The sequence below is a fragment of the Rhinopithecus bieti genome, unplaced genomic scaffold (genome assembly GCF_001698545.2).
Source record: "Rhinopithecus bieti isolate Rb0 unplaced genomic scaffold, ASM169854v2 scaffold_4475, whole genome shotgun sequence".
In the NCBI taxonomy this organism is placed as follows: Eukaryota; Metazoa; Chordata; class Mammalia; order Primates; family Cercopithecidae; genus Rhinopithecus; species Rhinopithecus bieti.
This window is the reverse complement of record NW_016804399.1, coordinates 179,620-198,935: the sequence shown is the minus strand read 5'-3', so window position 1 is coordinate 198,935 and position 19,316 is coordinate 179,620. Positions and strand designations below refer to the sequence as shown.

At 41.7% G+C, this 19,316-nt stretch overlaps 1 protein-coding gene and 1 pseudogene across 3 annotated transcripts in view; one reads left to right on the top strand and one right to left on the bottom strand.

Annotated features, from left to right (window-relative positions):
- KLHL3 (kelch like family member 3) overlaps positions 1–19,316 on the bottom strand; it is a 295,050-nt gene that overhangs the window by 189,961 nt on the left and 85,773 nt on the right. The gene's annotated exons all lie outside the window — the stretch shown is intronic.
- Positions 3,923–4,791, top strand: LOC108526866 (putative neuropeptide Y receptor type 6; annotated as a pseudogene).

The window sequence follows — 19,316 nt, the reverse complement described above, 5'->3', positions numbered from 1 at the left end:
TACTTTGGTTTTTCCCTCTATGAAATGGAACTATAACAATCCCACTCCTCCCTAACACAACTGGTGATGAAGAAATAAACAGCATAGCAGATATGAAAGCACTCATAGCTCTTTGGAGGATGAGGGTTGGATCAGTTCAGTCCAAGTGTCTGAGACATTCAACAAGAAGAACAACAACGATAATGAGCACTTGGGTTTGAACAGGGTTTAACAGTTTATACAATTTTTTAATTTTTAAAAAACTTTTAAGTTCAGGGGCACATGTGCAGTTTGTTATATAGGTAAATTGCATGTTGGTCAGGTGCGGTGGCTCACGCCTATAATCTCAGCACTTTGGGAGGCCAAGGTGGGCAGATCACCAGGTCAGGAGATGGAGACCATCCTGGCCAACATGGTGAAACCCCTGTCTCTACTAAAATACAAAAAAAAAATTAGCTGGGCGTGGTGGTGCGTGCCTGTAGTCCCAGCTACTTGGGAGGCTGAGGCAGGGGAATCACTTGAACCCAGGAGGCAGAGGTTGCAGTGAGCCAACATTATGCCACTGCACTCCAGCCTGGCAACAGAGCAAGACTCCGTCTCAAAAAAAAAAAAAAAAAAAAAAAAAAAAAAAAAAAAAAAGTAAATTACATGTCATGAGGGTTTGGTGTATGGATTATTTCGTCACCCAGGTAACAAGCATACTACCCGATAGGTCATTTTTCAATCCTCTCAAAATGTTTTAAATATATTATTTCATTGGCCTTTATAACAAGGTATGAAGTAGGGAGGCTATTTTTTATTTCATTGGACAGATAAAGAAATTGAGGCCAAGAGGAGAGTGCCTTGCCCAAGATCAAACGGCTAGTAAACAACAGGACATGTCTCCTGACACAAAATCTAGTGCTCATTCTAGTTTACCAAACTACATATGCAGTTCATGCCTATTTCCTTTCATTCCTATCCTCCTTCAAGTGAGGCTTGCTTGGCAGGAGGCGTCTAATTAGAAATCAAAGCTTTCTATCTCTCATGTATAGTTCTAATCTATCAACTGTATAGAGAGCTTAAATTTGACTTGAAATTCTCCTTCGGTCAATATCTGTGAACTCTGGGTCTCATGAGTCATCCAGGCCTTAAACTTTCCTTTTGAATACCATTATTTGTAAATGTTGCTATTTCACATATTACCACATAGCATCTGTTAAAGCAAACTAAATATAGCTTGAGAAGGACTCCGTACTTCTACATTTGAGTCCCTGTGGATGAACTGTAACCTAGCTTAATAGGCAGACAAGATTGAAAACCTAACTTAGGAGTATGCGCCTGTAACAATAGCTGAGTCTTGGCCAGTCCCAGCGGTCATACTTCAACCACTCATAGACTGCTAAGCATTCAAACTGTGTTCAAAGAAGGTAAACGTCAACCTGTAACCAATCCAGCTGTTTCTGTACCTCACCTCCAATTTCTGGACATCACTTCCCTTTTTTTTGATCTGTAAGTTTATTCTGACCACAAGGCATCCCTGGAGTCTCTCTGAATCTGCTGTGATTCTGGGGGCTGCCCGATTCACAAATCGTTCATTGCTCAATTAAACTCCTTCAAATTTAATTCAGCTGAAGTTTTTCTTTTACCACGTCTGAGCCACAGATCAGTTCCTTGGATCCTCCCTCCTCGGCCTCCCAAGTAGCTAGGACTACAGGTGCACACCACCATGCCCAGTTAATCTGTGGTATTTTTATGCTGTTCCTCATTGTGTTTTTCATTGTTGAAACCATGACAGACCTAAGTATTCTTAAGGTGATTTCTTTCCAATAAGAAACTGTTAAGCCTTAGATCTCAGAGAGAATGTGAGAACAGGCCATCATAATTTCAAATAGCAAACAAAATTGCATTCCCTTTCATTCCTATTGCTCAGTTCCCTTTATCAACGTTATTTATGTTGTTTTCCTCAAACTCCTAAAGAATAAACCAAGATGAGGAGTTTTTTTTCCCCCTTTGCTGTCTTTCCATGTTTTCTCTTTGGGCCAGAAATCCCAGCACTTTGAATGGCAAGGAATCCTTCAAGCCTGTTGTACATCCTGGTATGAATAATTCTACTGAATATAACCACCCTAAACTATGCTGAGCCATAGAATCAGAGCCTGCTTTTCCTCTGGAAGTTAGAAGAAGGGATCTGCAAGAAGGAAGAATTGGAGGAATGCTCTTTAAATGAAGTTAATTCTGGGTAATAGCTCACTAGACACTGGCTGCCTTCCTTGCCTTGATCTCCAAAATCTGAGCAATGTACCCAGAAACTGCGTATGGCTTCAATCCCAGAGAGTGGAAAAAGTGAAAAGAAGAGAAGGCATACGCTATTCCATATTAGATACGTTCTGTAATTCTGGCTCCCAAAATAAAGGCTGTAGACTGGCTCTGGGCAGTAGAGCTGACAAATTTTATTCAACATACATATACTGAGTACCTACTATGTGCTCTATGTTGGGGCTAGGGACAAATTCAGATGTGTGTTCTCACTTAATCTTCACAACTACTCAGATAGATAGATATTATTTATCCCTGTTTTACAGAAAAGAAAACTGAGGAGGAAGGGTAACTGACCTACATCAAAGTCAGACTGATACCAAGAAGTGATGCTCCAACTGGAACCTGTCTTGGTCCATGTGTGATGCTTTAACAAAATAACACAGACAAGATATCACAGAGTTATAAACAATAGAAATTTATTTCTCACAATTTTGGAGGCTAGGAAGTCCAAGAGCAAGGTGCCAACAGGTTCAGTGTCTGGTGACTGTTCTTCTCTTCCAGAATGGCACCTTGTTGCTGTGTCCTCACATGGCAGAAGGGACAGAAGAGGCGAACTCACTTAGGGCCTCCTTATAAAAGGAGTGAGTTTGCCCTTATAAAGCCCTTTTATGAGGCCCTAATCCATTCATGACGGCAGAGCCCTCACGGCCTAGTCACCTCCTAAAGGCCCTGCCTTTTAATACTGCTGCACTGGGGATTAAGTTTCAACATGAATTTTGGAGGGAACACAAACATTCAAACAAACCATAACAGAATCCAACTTCAAACACAGTACTCAGGCCTCCACAGCACAATCCCTATCCTCCTGACTTTTTATAGTCCATTGAAGCAAGTGGGTGCATAGTCAGGTGACCCTAAAAAAACACAGAAGTTAGCCAGGTGTGGTGGCTCACGCCTGTAATCCCAGTACTTTGGAGGCCAAGGTGGGCAGATCACGAGGTCAGGAGATCGAGACCATACTGGCTAACATGGTGAAACCCCATCTCTACTAAAGATACAAAAAATTAGCTGGGCATAGTGGCATGCACCTATAGTCCCAGTCTCCTGTAGTCCCCATCTCCTGCCTCGGGAGGCTGAGGCAGGAGAATCGCTTGAACCTGGGAAGTGAAGGTTGCAGTGAGCAGAGATCACACCACCGCACTCCAGCCTGGGTGACGGAGCAAGACTCTGTCTCGAAAAAGAAAAAAAAGAAAAACAGAAGTTGATAGGGATAGAAGCACATTTGGCTGCTTCTATAGTTAGCAAGATGCTGTTACATTCCTTGCCTCACGAGCTCTAAAGACTAAACTAGCGGGACAAAGAAAGCACCTGAGATGAGATGAGAGGAGGGTAAAGGTACAGAGAGATCCCCTGGATATTTGTTCTCTGTCCTCTCAGGGACTTTGCTACCCCTAGAGAATTATCCATATTGTTAAGAACTTGCATTAATATTCTGGGTTCTGTTTCATTTTTTAAGGTCTCAAGAGCATGCTCAAGTCATTCACGTGTTTCCATTAAATACAGACACAGATCAGGGAAGATTAAACCCCACTAATTTCTCATCAGATGCCTCAGAACAAAGTGCCTTCCAAGAACTAATGGTCAAAATATCCACCCATAAGACAAATAAGCTTATAAAATCTCTTCTTATAATCCTGACATAATGGAAGTTTCCCTAAACCACCCAGCATCTAATACAACCAGCACAAAGAACAACTCAGCATTTTTTTACTGAGTCCTGTCAACCCCCTTCTTCAGCTTTACTCCTATTACTTATAGCCTATACTGTGGTCTTAATTGGGGGCCTTTTTGGAAACCTCTCTCTCATCATCATCATCTTTAAGAAGCACAGAAAAGCTCAGAATTTCACCAGCATACTGATTGTCAATCTCTCCCTCTCTAATATCTTGGTGTGTGTCATGTGCATCCCTTTTACTATCATCTACACTCTGATGGACCACTGGATATTTGGGGATACCATGTGCAAACTCACATCCTATGTGCAGAGTGTCTCAATCTCTGTGTCCATATTCTCACTTGTACTCATTGCTGTCGAAAGATATCAGCTAATTGTGAACCCCCGTGGCTGGAAGCCCAGTGTGACTCATGCCTACTGAAGTATCACACCGATTTGGCTGTTTTCCCTTCTGCTGTCTATTCCCTTCTTCCTGTCCTACCACCTCACTGATGAGCCCTTCCGCAATCTCTCTCTCCCCACTGACCTCTACACCCACCAGGTGGCCTGTGTGGAGAACTGGCCCTCCAAAAAGGACCGCCTGCTCTTTACCACCTCCCTTTTTCTGCTGCAGTATTTTGTTCCTCTAGCCTTCATCCTTATCTGCTACTTGAAGATTGTTATCTGCCTGTGCAGGAGAAATGCGAAGATAGACAAGAAGAGGGAAAATGAGAGCCGGCTCAATGAGAACAAGAGGATCAACACAATGTTGATTTCCATCATGGTGACCTTTGGAGCCTGCTGGCTGCCCCTGAATATCTTCAATGTCATCTTTGATTGGTATCATGAGGTGCTGATGAGCTGCCACCACAACCTGGTATTTGTAGTTTGCCACTTGGTTGCTATGGTTTCCACATATATAAACCCTCTCTTCTATGGCTTTCTCAACAAAAATTTCCAAAAGGACCTGGTAGTGCTTATTCACCACTGCTGGTGTTTCACACCTTGGGAAAGATATGAAAATAATGCCATCTCCACTACGCACACAGACTCCAAGGGGTCTTTAAGATTAGCTCGTATACCAACAGGTATATGAAAATTGATAATACTTAATGCTGAAGCTCTTCTTGAATGGGAGCTGGACAGGTAATGGTTGGGAATAGGGCAAGATGCAGAAAGAAGAAACCAGAACCAAAAATAGCAACTTTATACCCACTTTTGCTTTAGGCTAAGACTGCCGGTCTCATATGTCTATTCAACACACCCTCCAACATACAAAAACACACATACCACCCCTTTTCTCTTAAGAGAATAACTCTAATAATTCAAACAACCTGGCCGCCATCATTTGTGGCAAAGAATGAGAATGAGAAAGCAGACAGAGAGGCAAGCAGCAGTGATGGCTGGGGAACAACGTTCACAGATACTAGTAAAAGCACTGCTATACCTCCTTAGCACTGAAGCAATTCTATTCTCAGATATGAAAACTGTAACTTTCAATCATATAACTATTCAATTAATTAGCCAAGTCAGAAAATCCCCCCTTATAATTCATTAATTAATTAACAAACTAAGTTTGGACTAAAGTTGAAGGGCTGGTTTTAACTTAACATTTAAACTACTTGTTGTAATTACAATTAATTCCCATGCTTGAATCATATCTCTAGTTTATGATAACGGTACATTTTTTCACTAACAATGCTATTAGAACTGGCCACAAATTCTTTAGTGTAGCAATTATGCTAGAAATCGCTTTAACTTATTAATGGTCAATATAGATACAGCTTTCCTCACAAAGTGGCTTTTAATCCCTAATTCTTTATGTATATTAAATAGAGGTCCTTATGACTCTATCACTGGATCTCAGAGACTTTGTCAGTAGCATTTTTATAATTGGCGCCAGATTTTTAAAACCTTCTCATATATCTTGTGGCTTAAACGTTTTTAAAAGAGCCCTCATCCCCACAGACTTACTTACATAGGGGAATCAGCTAGACTGTTCTCAGCTATTAATTCAGTCACTGTTACTAAATTGTGACCAGCTTTACCACTTCCTAGAACAAACCTTCCCTGTATCTATCAAATTTGAACTGCAGCTTATTTGTATGTTAAAAATGTAACTGTAAGCTGGACTCAGCAACTTACACCTGTAATCCCAGCCCTTTGGGAGGCCAAGGTGGGAGGATCACTTTTGCTCAGTTGAAGACCGGCCTGAGCAACACAGTGAGACTCCATCTCTACTAAAAATACAAAAAAATTAGCCAGGTGTGGTCATGCATACCTGTAGTCCCAGCTACTCAGATGAGAGGATCACCTGAGCCTGGGAGATCGAGGCTGCAGTGAGTCATGATCACACCACTGCACTCCAACCTGGGTGACAGAGTGAGACCCTGTCTCAAAAAAAAAAAAAAGGAACTGTATTTTCTTTTGAATAAAAGTAATGTTTCTGTGAACACCTATGATTTTCTATTGTGCTTTTCTTGCACATTCGCTTTCACATTTTCCTCTCCTGAAAATCTCTTTCTCTCTTCCTCCTTCCCTTCTTCTCTTATTCTCTCTTTATTCATTCTCTTCAGGATTTCTCTTCTCTGTTTTATCATTTTGGAATAAATGAACAACAAAAGCACTGCAGAACACACAAACGAAATAAAATCCAACCATCTCATGGCAGTAGCTGTAAATGTTACTTAACTTACTTGGTAAAGAAATGCCGATTCTAGGCTGGGCATGGTGGCTCAGGCCTGTAAATCCCAGCACTTTGGGAGGCCAAGGTGGGCAGATCCCTTGAGGTCAGGAGTTCGCACCAGCCTGGCCAGAATGGTGAAACCCCATCTCTATTAAAAATACAAAAATTAGCCAGGTGTGGTGGTGAGCACCTGTAATCCCAACTACTCAGGAGGCTGAGGCAGAAGAATCCCTTGAACTGAGGAGGCAGAGGTTGCAGTGAGTGGACATCATGCCACTGAACTCCAGCCTGGGCAACAGAGCGAGACTCCGTCTCAAAAATAAAAAGAAAAGAAAAGAAATATGATTCTAGTTGCCATCACTAAAATGATTCTGATCAAACCACTTGATGTGGTTTTGATGTGTGTCTCCTCCAAATCTCAGGTTAGAAAGTGATCCCCAATGCTGAAGGTAGGGCCTGATGGGAGGTGTTGGATGGGGGGTTGGGGGGGGGAGATCCCTCATGAATGGCTTAGTGCCACTGCCTTGGTGATGAGTGAGTTCTCGCTCTGTTAGTTCAGATGAGCTGGTTGTTTACGGAGTCTGGTACCTCCTCCTCTCTCTTGCTTCCCCTCTCGCCATGTCATATGCCAGCTCCCCCTTCACCTTCCACTATGACTGTAAGCTTCTTGAGGCCTCACCAGAAGCTGAGCAGATGCTGGTGCTATACCTATACAGCCTGCAGAACCATGGGCCAAATAAACCTCTTTCCTTTAAAAATTACCCAGCTTCAGGCTGGGCGCGGTGGCTCAAGCCTGTAATCCCAGCACTTTGGGAGGCCGAGACGGGTGGATCATGAGGTCAGGAGATCGAGACCATCCTGGCTAACCCGGTGAAATCCTGTCTCTACTAAAAAATACAAAAAACTTGCCGGGTGAGGTGGCGGGCGCCTGTAGTCCCACCTACTCGGGAGGCTGAGGCAGGAGAATGGCATAAACCTGGGAGGCGGAGCTTGCAGTGAGCTGAGATCCGGCCACTGCACTCCAGTCTAGGGGATAGAGTGAGACTCCATCTTAAAAAAAATAAAAAATAAAAACAAATAAAAATAAAAATTACCCAGCTTCAGGTATTCCTTTATAGCAACTCAGAACAAACTAACACACCAGCAAAAGCAGGAAATGGCATCAAATTCTAATATTCCTCCCTCCTCTCACCCACATACACATACCCAGTCTCCTCTAATCCCAACTTGCACCCTGAACACGCAGAAGAGATCTCCTGTATATGACTAAATAGTATGGTGTTCTTTCCTTGAAAAGAGCAATTGTCGGCCGGGCGTCATGGCTCACGCCTGTAATCCCAGCACTTTGGGAGGCCGAGGCGGGCGGATCACAAGGTCAGGAGATCAAGACCATCCTGGCTAACACGGTGAAACCCCATCTCTACTAAAAATACAAAACATTAGCTGGGCGTGGTGGCCGGCGCCTGTAGTCCCAGCTACTCAGGAGGCTGAGGCAGAAGAATGGTGTGAACCGAGGAGGCAGAGTTTGCAGTGAGCCAAGATCCTGCCACTGCACTCCAGCCTGGGTGATAGAGGAGACTCCGTCTCAAAAAAAAAAACAAAACAAAACAAAACAAAAAAAAAGAAAAGAGCAATTGTCTTCCATAAACATGTTTTGTTTTTTCTTTTCAACTTTTCTTGAGCAAATGGTATAACTATCAATAATAGTCTTTCTTGTGTTTATTTTACCTCTAAAAGTAGTGAATTAAATGTATTTTTAATGCATGCCCTCACCTTTAAGGGGCTTACATTCTGACAGGTAGGTGTACACAAGTCTATAAGTAGCTACTTCGAGAAGAAGGTATAACGGAAGCATAAACCAAGTATTGTGGATAAAACTCATATATGAGAGGAAACACAGAAAGACTTCAGAAAATCAGCCTTTATTTCCTGTATTTTTGCAGTATTTGTGGATAGTTCACATCAATTTGGTCTATCATTGAGCAAACTAGTGTATGAAATAAGGTCTCACCTCCCTCTCTCCAGTTGCCAGATAAGCCTTTTAGGAGACTGGACTTTCATGTTTGCCAGATAGTCCTGGAAACAGGTTCCTCTAGCCAGCACTCCAAAAACCTCCTATCCCCCAACCTCAAATCATTTTGGATTGAGAATAATTTCTCATATCTTTAAAAGCTTCTAGAAAAGAAGACTATTAGTGGAATGAATAAGTATTTATGCCCTCAAAGAATTAGTAAACTGTCCTGAGTATGTCTGTCCAGTAAACCAGAGCTGAATGAGAAAATGCTAAAACATTCTTGCAACAAGTTCCCTAAGTTTCCTCTCTGCCTGAACAGCATAGTTCATCAGCATAATTAACAGAGTCAATCTCTATTTCTGTAAGCTTTGTTTTTTTGTAGAATAATAAATCAAGAAAAATATATTAAGCCCTTACTATATACTTAGCTCTGTATTTGGTATAGAAAAAGTACAAGACACAGCTTTAAAGAATTTACAACCAAGCTGAGGCTTTAAAGCATTTACAATATACCAGGGGAGTAATTCATTGTCTTGGTTTTGAAGTCTTTCCTTCTTTTTTAATTTACTTTTTAAAATTACAGTATAGTTGACAAAAATTATATATATTTACAGTGAATAATGTGTTTTGATATATGTATAACGTTATGAAATGGTTAAATCAAGCTAATTAAAATATCCATCATCTCACATACTTATCACTTTCTGTTGTGAGAACATTTAAGATCTACTCTCTTAGCAATTTTCAACAATCCAATACATTGCTATTAACTGCAGTCACCACGAGAGACAATAGATCTCTTGTACTCATTTCTTCTGTCTGAAATTTGGAAACTTTGACCAGTATCTCCCCAGTTCCACAACCACCCCTCAGCTCCTGGTAACCACCATTCTACTCTCTGCTTCTATGAGTTCGACTTTTTAAGATTCCACATAAAACTAAGATCACGTAGTATTTGTCTTTCTGTGCCTGGCTTATTTCACTTAGCATAATGTCCTCCAGGTTCATCTATATTGTTGCAAATGACAGGATTTCCTTCTTTATGAAGCCAAATAGTATTCCATTGTGTGTATGTATGTGTGTGTATATATATATATATATATGTGTGTGTGTGTGTGTGTGTGTGTGTGTGTGTGTCTATGTATGTGTGTCACATTTTTTCATTATCCATTCATCCATTGATGGACATTTAGGTTGATTCCATATCTTGGCTATTATGAATAATGCTGCAATGTACATGAGAGTACAGATATACCCCTGATATGCTGATTTCAATTTCTTTGGATATATACCCATGAATGGTATTGCTAGAGCATACAGTAGTTCTAATTTCAATTTTCTGAGGAACCTCCACACTGTTTTCCACAATGTCTGTACTAATTTACATTCCCATCAACATGTACACAAGGGTGCCAAAGGCTTCCCTTCAGGCTAGGTTGAAAGCTGACTAAAGGAAAGTTAAGGGTAACTGAAGGCAGAGTTAATATCAAAGGAGGACTCAACTTACCTTTATACCCATAAGTGAGAATATACTGAGAGAAGAGGAAGCATCCTAGATGAAAGAAGAAGAGGGGAGTATTTCAAGACTGATTATTTCCGGGAATCCCTAAAATCCTTCCTGAAGTCACCCATGCAATAAATGTGATCATGCAATAAATGTGATCATGCAATAAATTGAAGAAAGAAGAAGATGAATATTTCCAGTTGGATAAGGGAGGCAAGACAGGTCTCTCTCTCCTGTTTCTGCACCCAAATCAAGCTCCTTGTTAGGCTGGGATAGTGTTTCACCTGAGGGAATGAAAAGATGTGTGATGGGGCCGGGCACAGTGGCTCATGCCTGTAATCCCAGCATTTTGGGAGGCCAAGGTGTGCGGATCACGAGGTCAGGAGATTGAGACCATCCTGGCTAACATGGTGAAACCCCATCTCTACTAAAAATACAAAAAATTAGCCGGACGTGGTGGTGGGCGCCTGTAGTCCCAGCTATATGGGAGGCTGAGGCAGGAGAATCGCTTGAACCTGGGAGGCGGAGCTTGCAGTGAGCCAAGATCGTGCCACTGCACTCCAGCCTGGGTGACAGAGCAAGACTCCACCTCAAAAAAAAAAAAAAAAGAAAGAAAGAAAAGATGTGTGATGTTAGTGACAGAAGCATATCTGTTGCATCTGGTCATTGACTGTTTCCTGCTATTCTCTATTTTAGGTAGATAACCCTGTTCTCAGCTAGACTGTGAACTTTCAAAGACCAGTGCTAGGCATGGAAAAAGAATTTAATACATATAGATCTCAAAAGTTACTTCTTTAAAAAACACGTTAGGGCCAGGCACAGTGGCTCACACCTGTAATCCTAGCACTTTGGGAGGCCAAGGCAGGAGGATTCCTTGAACCAGGAGTTTGAGATCAGCCTGGACAACAGAGCAAGACCCTGTCTCTACAAAAACAATTTAGAAATTAGCCAGGCATGATGGCATGCACCTAGCTAACCAGGAGGCTGAGGCAAGAGGATCACTTAAGCCCAGGAGCTCAGGATTACAGTGAGCTATGATCATGCCACTGCACTCCAGCCTGGGCAACAGAGCAAGACCCTGTCTCTAAAAAAAGAAAACGAAAAACAAGTCAGGCAGTCATTACTTACTTATTAAATGCCAGAACGTTTTCAAACCTATGTTCTACTAATTATCCAATGAGAACATAAAGAAATAATCCTAATTACACAGGGATTATAGTACCGTCAATAAGTCATGAAATTCTGAGTCTTGAAGATTCCACTTAAACATTTCTCAACAACATTCTCTTAATTCCCCAGGGCTATTAGGATCCCCTAGTCACTGCTCCCACACGCTATGTATACCTACCATGCAGTACCAGAAAGACCTGTTTACATGTGTGCCTTCAAGGAACATGCATTCCTCAAAGGCAGGACTTGTACCTTATCTACTGTAGTAGCTCCAGTGCCAAGTACAGCATCTGACACAAAGTAGGGGAACTCAACAGATACTCGTAAACTGTAGGTGTAGAATAACATCTGGGATGACAAATCTTTGCTTGAAATTGGTGTGTGGATCTGAATAGTAAATGAGGACTATACCCTCTAGATTTAGTATCTGAAGAAGCAGAAAGCTAAATTTCCATCTGAAATATAAGAGCTCAGGATACCTGCACTGGCAGGAGGACAAATAAAAACACACGTTGGTCACAAGGAAGCTCAAGGGCAAGGTGGACTTTTATAGCTCAAATGTCATTTGCCAATAAGAGTTGTGCCAATAAGATAGCTGAACAAGTCCTGGGACTCGAAGAAAATGCTCTATTAACTTTCAATTAATTGCCTTGACAGGTTCTTGGAACAGCTTTTAGAAACAAAAGGTCTTCCAGGGCAACCAGCCTCCAGGAGAGCAGGCCCCATTATGATTCTATTAGAGGAACCAGATTCTCTCTAAAAGGCCAATGCAAGGCAGAACTTTATCTTTTTCAGTGAGCCAAATCCTTCTCTATTAAGGAAACATATAGCCTAAAAGTAAAAGCTATTGAGTTATTGATTTGGAGGCCATTTGCTACATCCTGGGGTCTCCAAAGATGCTTTCTGCTTTTCCACAGCAGCAGTGTCCCTTTCTTCTGGACACTGTCACTAGATAGCCTGGTTTCCTAATAATTCCAGTTACAAACCCTTCCTATTTTCTATGACATTTCTCAACAACAAAGACAAATATTTTAATTTATGTGTGTGTGCACACGCACGCACATGTGCATAACACTCAGGAAAATGTCTGAAAGAAAGTATCCCAGAACATTAACAGTGTTTATCCCCAGGTGATGTGATAAGACTTTTGGGTAATGTGTCTTTATTTCTTTCCTACTTGTTCCAGCTTGCTGCCTTTTTTTTTTTTTTAAGGTAAAACTCAATCAGTACTATTGATTTTCTAATTATTTGTTGCTGGTATATTAAAATACCAGCAATTTTTATGCTGACTTGTATTCTGAGCTCTTGCTAAATTCATTTACTAATTCTAATGATTCACCTGTAGCTTCTTTTGAATTTTCTGTGGACATAATCATGTTGGGTTGTTTTTCGTTTTTTTGGTTTTTTTTTTTTTTTTTTTGAGATAGTGTCTCACTTTGTCACCCAGGCTGGAGTGCAGTGGTGCAATCACAGTTCACTAAAGCCTCAACCTTCCAGGACTCTGGTGATCCTCCCACCTCAGCCTCCAGAGTAGCTGGGACTACAAATGTGTGCCACCATGCCCAGCCAATTTTTGAATTTTTGTAGAAATGGGGTTTCACCACGTTGCCCAGGCTGGTCTCAAATTCCTGGGCTCAAGTGATCTGTCCACCTCGGCCTCCCAAAGTGCTGGGATTACAGGTGTGAGCCGCTGTGCTCGGCCTTGTTTGTGAATAATGACAATTTTATATTCCTTTCCTGTACATATAACCTTTTATTTATTATTCTTATCTCATTGTCTAGTAGGGGTAAACAAGCAACTTCTTTGTCTAAAAATGAATGCGTGTTTTTTAACTTTTACCTTTAAAGAATATTTTCACCAGATATAGAATTACAGATTGACAGTTATTTATTCCATTATTTTAAAGGTGTCATTCTATTGTCTTCCATAATTTCAGTTGGGAAACCAACTGTCTTTTGTTTTTCATTCTTTCTAAGATAATGTGGCTTTTATTCACTAGCTTTAAGATTTTCTTAATTTCTTTGCATCGTGGCCAGGCTCTGTGGCTCATGTCTGTAATTCCAGCACTTTGGGAGGCCGAGGCAGGCAGGTCACCTGAGGTCAGGAGTTTGAGACCAGCCTGGCCAATATGGCAAAATCACGTCTCTGCTAAAAATACAAAAAAAATTAGTCAGGCATGCTGGTGGGCACCTGTAATCTCAGCTACTTGGGAGGCTGAGGCAGGAGAATTGCTTGAACTCAGGAGGCTGAAGTTGCAGTGAGCCGAGATCACGCCATTGCACTCCAGTCTGGGCAACAAGAGCAAACACCATCTCAAAAAAAAAAAAAAAAAAAAAAAATCTGCACCGTGCCTTTTGAAGTCCTTCCCTCTTTCTTTTTGTCTCTTTGCTTAACTGTATTTCCTAAATATTCTACTAAGAACATACAATGCTTATATAATTTTCTTAATGAAGGAGAAAAGACAAAACTTTTTTTAAAAAACCTGAGAATCCGGCCGGGCGCGGTGGCTCAAGCCTGTAATCCCAGCACTTTGGGAGGCCGAGATGGGCGGATCACGAGGTCAGGAGATCGAGACCATCCTGGCTAATACGGTGAAACCCCGTCTCTACTAAAAAAAAAATTACAAAAAACTAGCCGGGTGAGGTGGCGGGCGCCTGTAGTCCCAGCTACTCCGGAGGCTGAGGCAGGAGAATGGCGTGAACCCGGGAGGCGGAGCTTGCAGTGAGCTGAGATCCGGCCACTGCACTCCAGCCTGGGCGGCAGAGCGAGACTCCGTCTCAAAAAAAAAAAAAAAAACAAAAAAAAACCTGAGAATCCAAAATGCCTGTTCATGAGGCAGTTGTGCTGCAAGGAGTCAAGAGACATGGAATCTAGCTTGTGCTTTGGGCAAATTACCTATCCTTCCTAAGCCCCTGCTTCATTCAATCAATAAATATTTAATAAATGTCTACTATGTGCTTAAATACAATGGTGAGCAAGACTGACATAATCCCTGCCCTCATGGAGTTTACAGTCTAACAGAGATAATACTTTAAAAGTACTGTGATAAGGCCGGGCGTGGTGGCTCACGCCCGTAATCCCAGCACTTTGGGAGGCTGAGGCAGGCGGACTACCTGAGGTCAGGAGTTCAAGACCAGCCTGGTCAACATAGTGAAACCCCATCTTTACTAAAAATACAAAAAAAAAAAAAAAAAATTAGCCAGGTGTGGCAGTGGCCGCCTGTAATCCCAGCTACTCGGGAGGCTGAGGCAGGAGAATCACTTGAACCCAGGAGGCAGAGATTGTGGTGAGCTGAGATCACGCCATTGCACTCCAGCCTGGGTGGCAAGTGAAACTCCATCTCAGAAAAAAAAAAAAAAAAGAACTGTGACAAGTGCTGTAACAGAGAAAATATAACATTATGAAGGTACTTAGGAGGAATTAACCTACTCAGGGGACAATGGGGACAGGAAGTAGATAAGAAAAACTTCTTGGAAGAAATAATTTTTAAACTGATAACCAAAGGATTAGGACTTAGCCAGGCAGAAAAGAGGCTAGTTTTCTCTTAGTTGCTTTGTAATTCTGTGATTCTATGTTCCAACCTTCGTTACTGTTACTGTATCAGAATCCAAAGGAACATCACTTAACAGGTCCCTCCATTCATTAACTTAATCCTAAAAACACTCTTGTAAGTAAGTGATGCTATTCCAATTTACAAATTTTAAAACCGTTAATTAAGCAAGTTGCCTGAAGTCACACAGTGGTGAATTCTGATCTGTCCAGCTTCAAATTCCATCCTCTTTCATTCATTGTTCAACTATCATTTACTGAGTACCCGCCAAGTTATCTGCCTGACACTGCGGATAAAGAGAACAGTAAGATTGGATCCCTGCTCTTGATGAATGCACTTCCTGAGGGGGCAATGTCAGTAATCCAGACAATTACAACATGGTTAGGTATTTAGAAAGAGGCAGAGTAGGACTATGCCTTTTCATCAGAATCTAATTCCCTAGCTTCTCCAAGAAATCCAGGAGGTAGGTACATGATCACTGAGAAAGACTAGACAGATTGGTAAATTTGCAAACCTATAGTTCAAATCCAGCATCCCTGACTGGCCTTGACCAACAGTTCTGTCTGCTATCTACCATACCATTAAGCCAGTCTCTTCAGGTGAGGATCTTCCAGAGGAATGGGTATCCAAATGGCATGCAATCATCTTATTACACAGAATAAACAGGCTTTCAGCCTTCCCAAACTAATGAGGAACTTCAGCATTCATCTCTCAGACTCTTAGAAAGACATATATAAGCTAATCACGCCTGCCATAACCTTGGAACATTTCATGGACATTTTCAGATAAAGCCCCTCCTCACCCATATGGCTTCAAAAAATGCCCTGTCTCTGATTAAAAGGAATTGAGAGAAGTATGAAACCAGGATTTCCGAGTTGTTCCTGGAAGAGCTTCAGCCAGGAGCTTTCACTAGCAGATGTTAAATCTGATTTTAGAGCTAATGAAAATGCTGGGCTTCTAGCTTCGTGGAATGAGTCTGAGATATGGTTTCTAAGTCAATAACTGAGTGGAACCTTGATCTATGGTATTATGTGAAGGTTCCTCAATTCCTCTATAGAACAACTAGTGAGAAACCATTCATATGCTTACCCATCCTTCTGAGAGGCCACAAGGAGCATCCACTTACTCATACATTTAGAGCTACAACAAAACTGCCTCTGGCGTTGGAGAGATGGGGACTATCAATGTCTCTGGAAGCCAGGAGTCCAAGGACTCTCATTCCAACTCTTCCCATGGTCTCACTGTGCTGCCCTAAGCATGCCACTTAACCCCTCTGTGTTTCAGCTCTGCCACACTGTCCCTTCAGTCCTTGGGTCCCCTCAGGGCATGTATACAAAGTCTATTCCTGTTGCCCAGCCCTTCTCTAATTCTACATATACCACTCCGCTTCCTGGCTACAAACTTGTTGCTAACAAAACTGTGAGTATCTCACCAGAAGATTCAGGACTTTTTATCTTTTGACTCTCCCTAAGTGTCCACCAATGGGCCAAATCTACTTGCTGAGTAAAGAAAAGATTCCCTGAGACTTCCTATTGGTGAGAGAAGATTCAACCTTTAAAAATTACCCAAATTCGGGCCGGGTACGGTGGCTCACGCCTGTAATCCCAGCACTTTGGGAGGCCAAGGCGGGCGGATCATGAGGTCAGGAGATCGAGACCACGGTGAAACCCCGTCTCTACTAAAATACAAAACTTAGCCGGGAGCGGTGGCGGGCGCCTGTAGTCCCAGCTGCTTGGGAGGCTGAGGCAGGAGAATGGCGTGAACCCGGGAGGTGGAGCTTGCAGTGAGCCGAGATCGCGCCACTGACTCCAGCCTGGGAGACAGAGCAAGACTCCGTCTCAAAAAAAAAAAATTACCCAAATTCCCCAACTCCTAGTGTATAAAAGGACTGAGAATCCCTTTGATCTATTCATCTTGCTGGAATAAGGAAATAAAAGATTAATATACAAGAAAGAAAAAGAAAACATCTATTACTTATCTTCTCATGACTTCACATACATACAGTATCTGTTTTCTTACAAAGTTGTAAACAGTATCACCATTTACAATTATTAAGACCTCCATAATAATTCATCAAGTAGATATACCATGTTTTACTAACCATTCCTTGGTCAGATGTTTAGAGTGCCTTAAAACTTTTCCAAATTATAATATAAATAACACTGTGATGAACACCTTTATCCATAAAACTGTGACTGTATTTTGGATTATTTCCTGAGGTTAGATATCCAAAAGTGGATCTGCCAGATCGTTGGTAATGAACATTTTTATTATGCCTCATATGTATTACAAATTTTATGATTAATTCTTAAATATCTTTCAGCCACAAGATATAATTCTATTGCTAAAATATGGGATCCTCTTAGTCCAAATGTTTTGTTAAGTAGGCAGGATAGTATAAAAGAAAACAGACTCTAGAATCACACTGTCTGGGTTCAACTCCCAGTTCTATCACTTGGTAGATGTATGGACTTAAACAAGTTACCAAATTCTCCTAAGACAATATACATAAAGCACACGGTCTGGCATATAAAAAGGGGTCAATAAATGTTAATCATTATTATTGCCGCTAGATTACAAAAAAAAAGATAGATCCTATTTTAAAAAGCCAAGAATATCCTCAAATAATGGAGTAAGAATAAACATTAAAAAAAAAGACAAAATAATACTCTCGTACTTACATCATAAGCAGGTTCATTTATGGTGAATACTATCTACATCACTGTGGTTATTAGTTCCATATAAATAAATGCCACTTTATTGAGTATCTGCTCTCTTTAAAACCTTTACATATACTGTCTCATTTAATCCTCTTAACAACCCTCTATGGTGATGATAATAATAACACCAAAAATAACAGCTAATGTTTACCAAGTGCTTATTATATGTCATGAATAGTCATGAAGTAGGACTTTTCATTTGATTATTACCCTCATTATACAGACATAATTGAGTTGCACAGAGGCTAAATAGCTTGTCAAAGCTTACACAGCTAACAAGGTAGGTCTTATTGCCCCCATTTTATAAGAAAACTGGAACCTATCAAAATTACCCGTAAAAGTAAGTAACTGGGGCAGGCTTTGAACCAGCATCTGTTGGACTCTCAAGTCCATATGCTTTTATTTCTGTTACTCTGCCACCTTATGTGGATTATCAATAGCAAATGGTTAAGGTTGGCTTCCCTCATTCTCACCTTCCTTTGCCATAAGCCAGTGTGTACTGACAATAGTCTCGTTTGAACATTTGCCTCTGAGGAGAATATAATCAGGAAGGCAAGTCTGATGCAAAACTCCATATTCTGAAATGCAGCCCTTAAAACAATGCACCATGGATTCTCTCTCCTGAGGTGTCTGTCGCACTCCATCTAGCATAGGTGCCTTTCAGATACTTGGTGGTTCCTAATAAGGTACCCCAATCAGTTTCTTAATCAAGGCAACACTTCAAAAGATTTTCAGATGAATGCTACAGACAGGTTTCCTATTTCCCTCTGTCTCAAAAGGCCCTCAAAATCCCCTCCACTGAAAGAAACAAAGCTGCTTCAAGCCTTCCAAAACATCTTGAAAATACATTTTCAAAAGGACTGCACCCACAGGAAGAAACCTAAACTGAAGTCTTATTTCTCAAATGAACGAATTGTTTAATATTGTACAAATTATTTCCCTTCCTTGTGCCTCTTCAAAAGTGGAGAAAGGGTCCTGAGATTCTAGTTTAAAAAATGGGGCTCCTGACCGGGCGCGGTGCACGGCTGTAATCCCAGCACTTGGGGAGGCCGAGGCAGGCGGATCAAGAGGTCAGGAGAACGAGACCATCCTGGCTAACATGGTGAAACCACGTCTCTACTAAAAATACAAAAAATTAGCCAGGCGTGTTGGCAGGCGCCTGTAGTCCCAGCTACTCAGGAGGCTGAGGCAGGAGAACGGCGTGAACCTGGGAGGCGGAGCTTGCAGTGAGCCAAGATCGCGCCACTGCACTCCAGCCTGGGCGACAGAGCGAGACTCCATCTCAAAAAAAAAAAGAAAGCGGGTGGGGGAGTCCTTTGGGGAAGTATTTAATATTAACCAGAGGGATTTGGTGGAGTGAGAAATGTAGGCAGTGGTAAAGAAATAAATCCTCATAACCTTTGCAGGCTAGAGCAAACAGCATCCAAAGGCCTTTCCTATCTTCTCCAAGATTTATCCTCCACTAAAGACAAGCAAAGACAGGATCCTGCTGCCACCTGGTGGCACTTTAGGCAGCACAGAAAGAAGGGCTTACTCAATAGGGTCATGCAACCCAAATCCCCCTCAGGAAACCACAACCTCCTCCTCCTCCCTTACAATGAACTGCACAGAGCTTGACCATTCACAAAACACTTTCAACCCTATTATCTCATTTCATTCTTCCAACAACTATGGGATGGGGAAGGGGGAGGCACGCGGGGGGAGGGGGCAGAGGGGGCACAGTGGCAGGACTGGAGG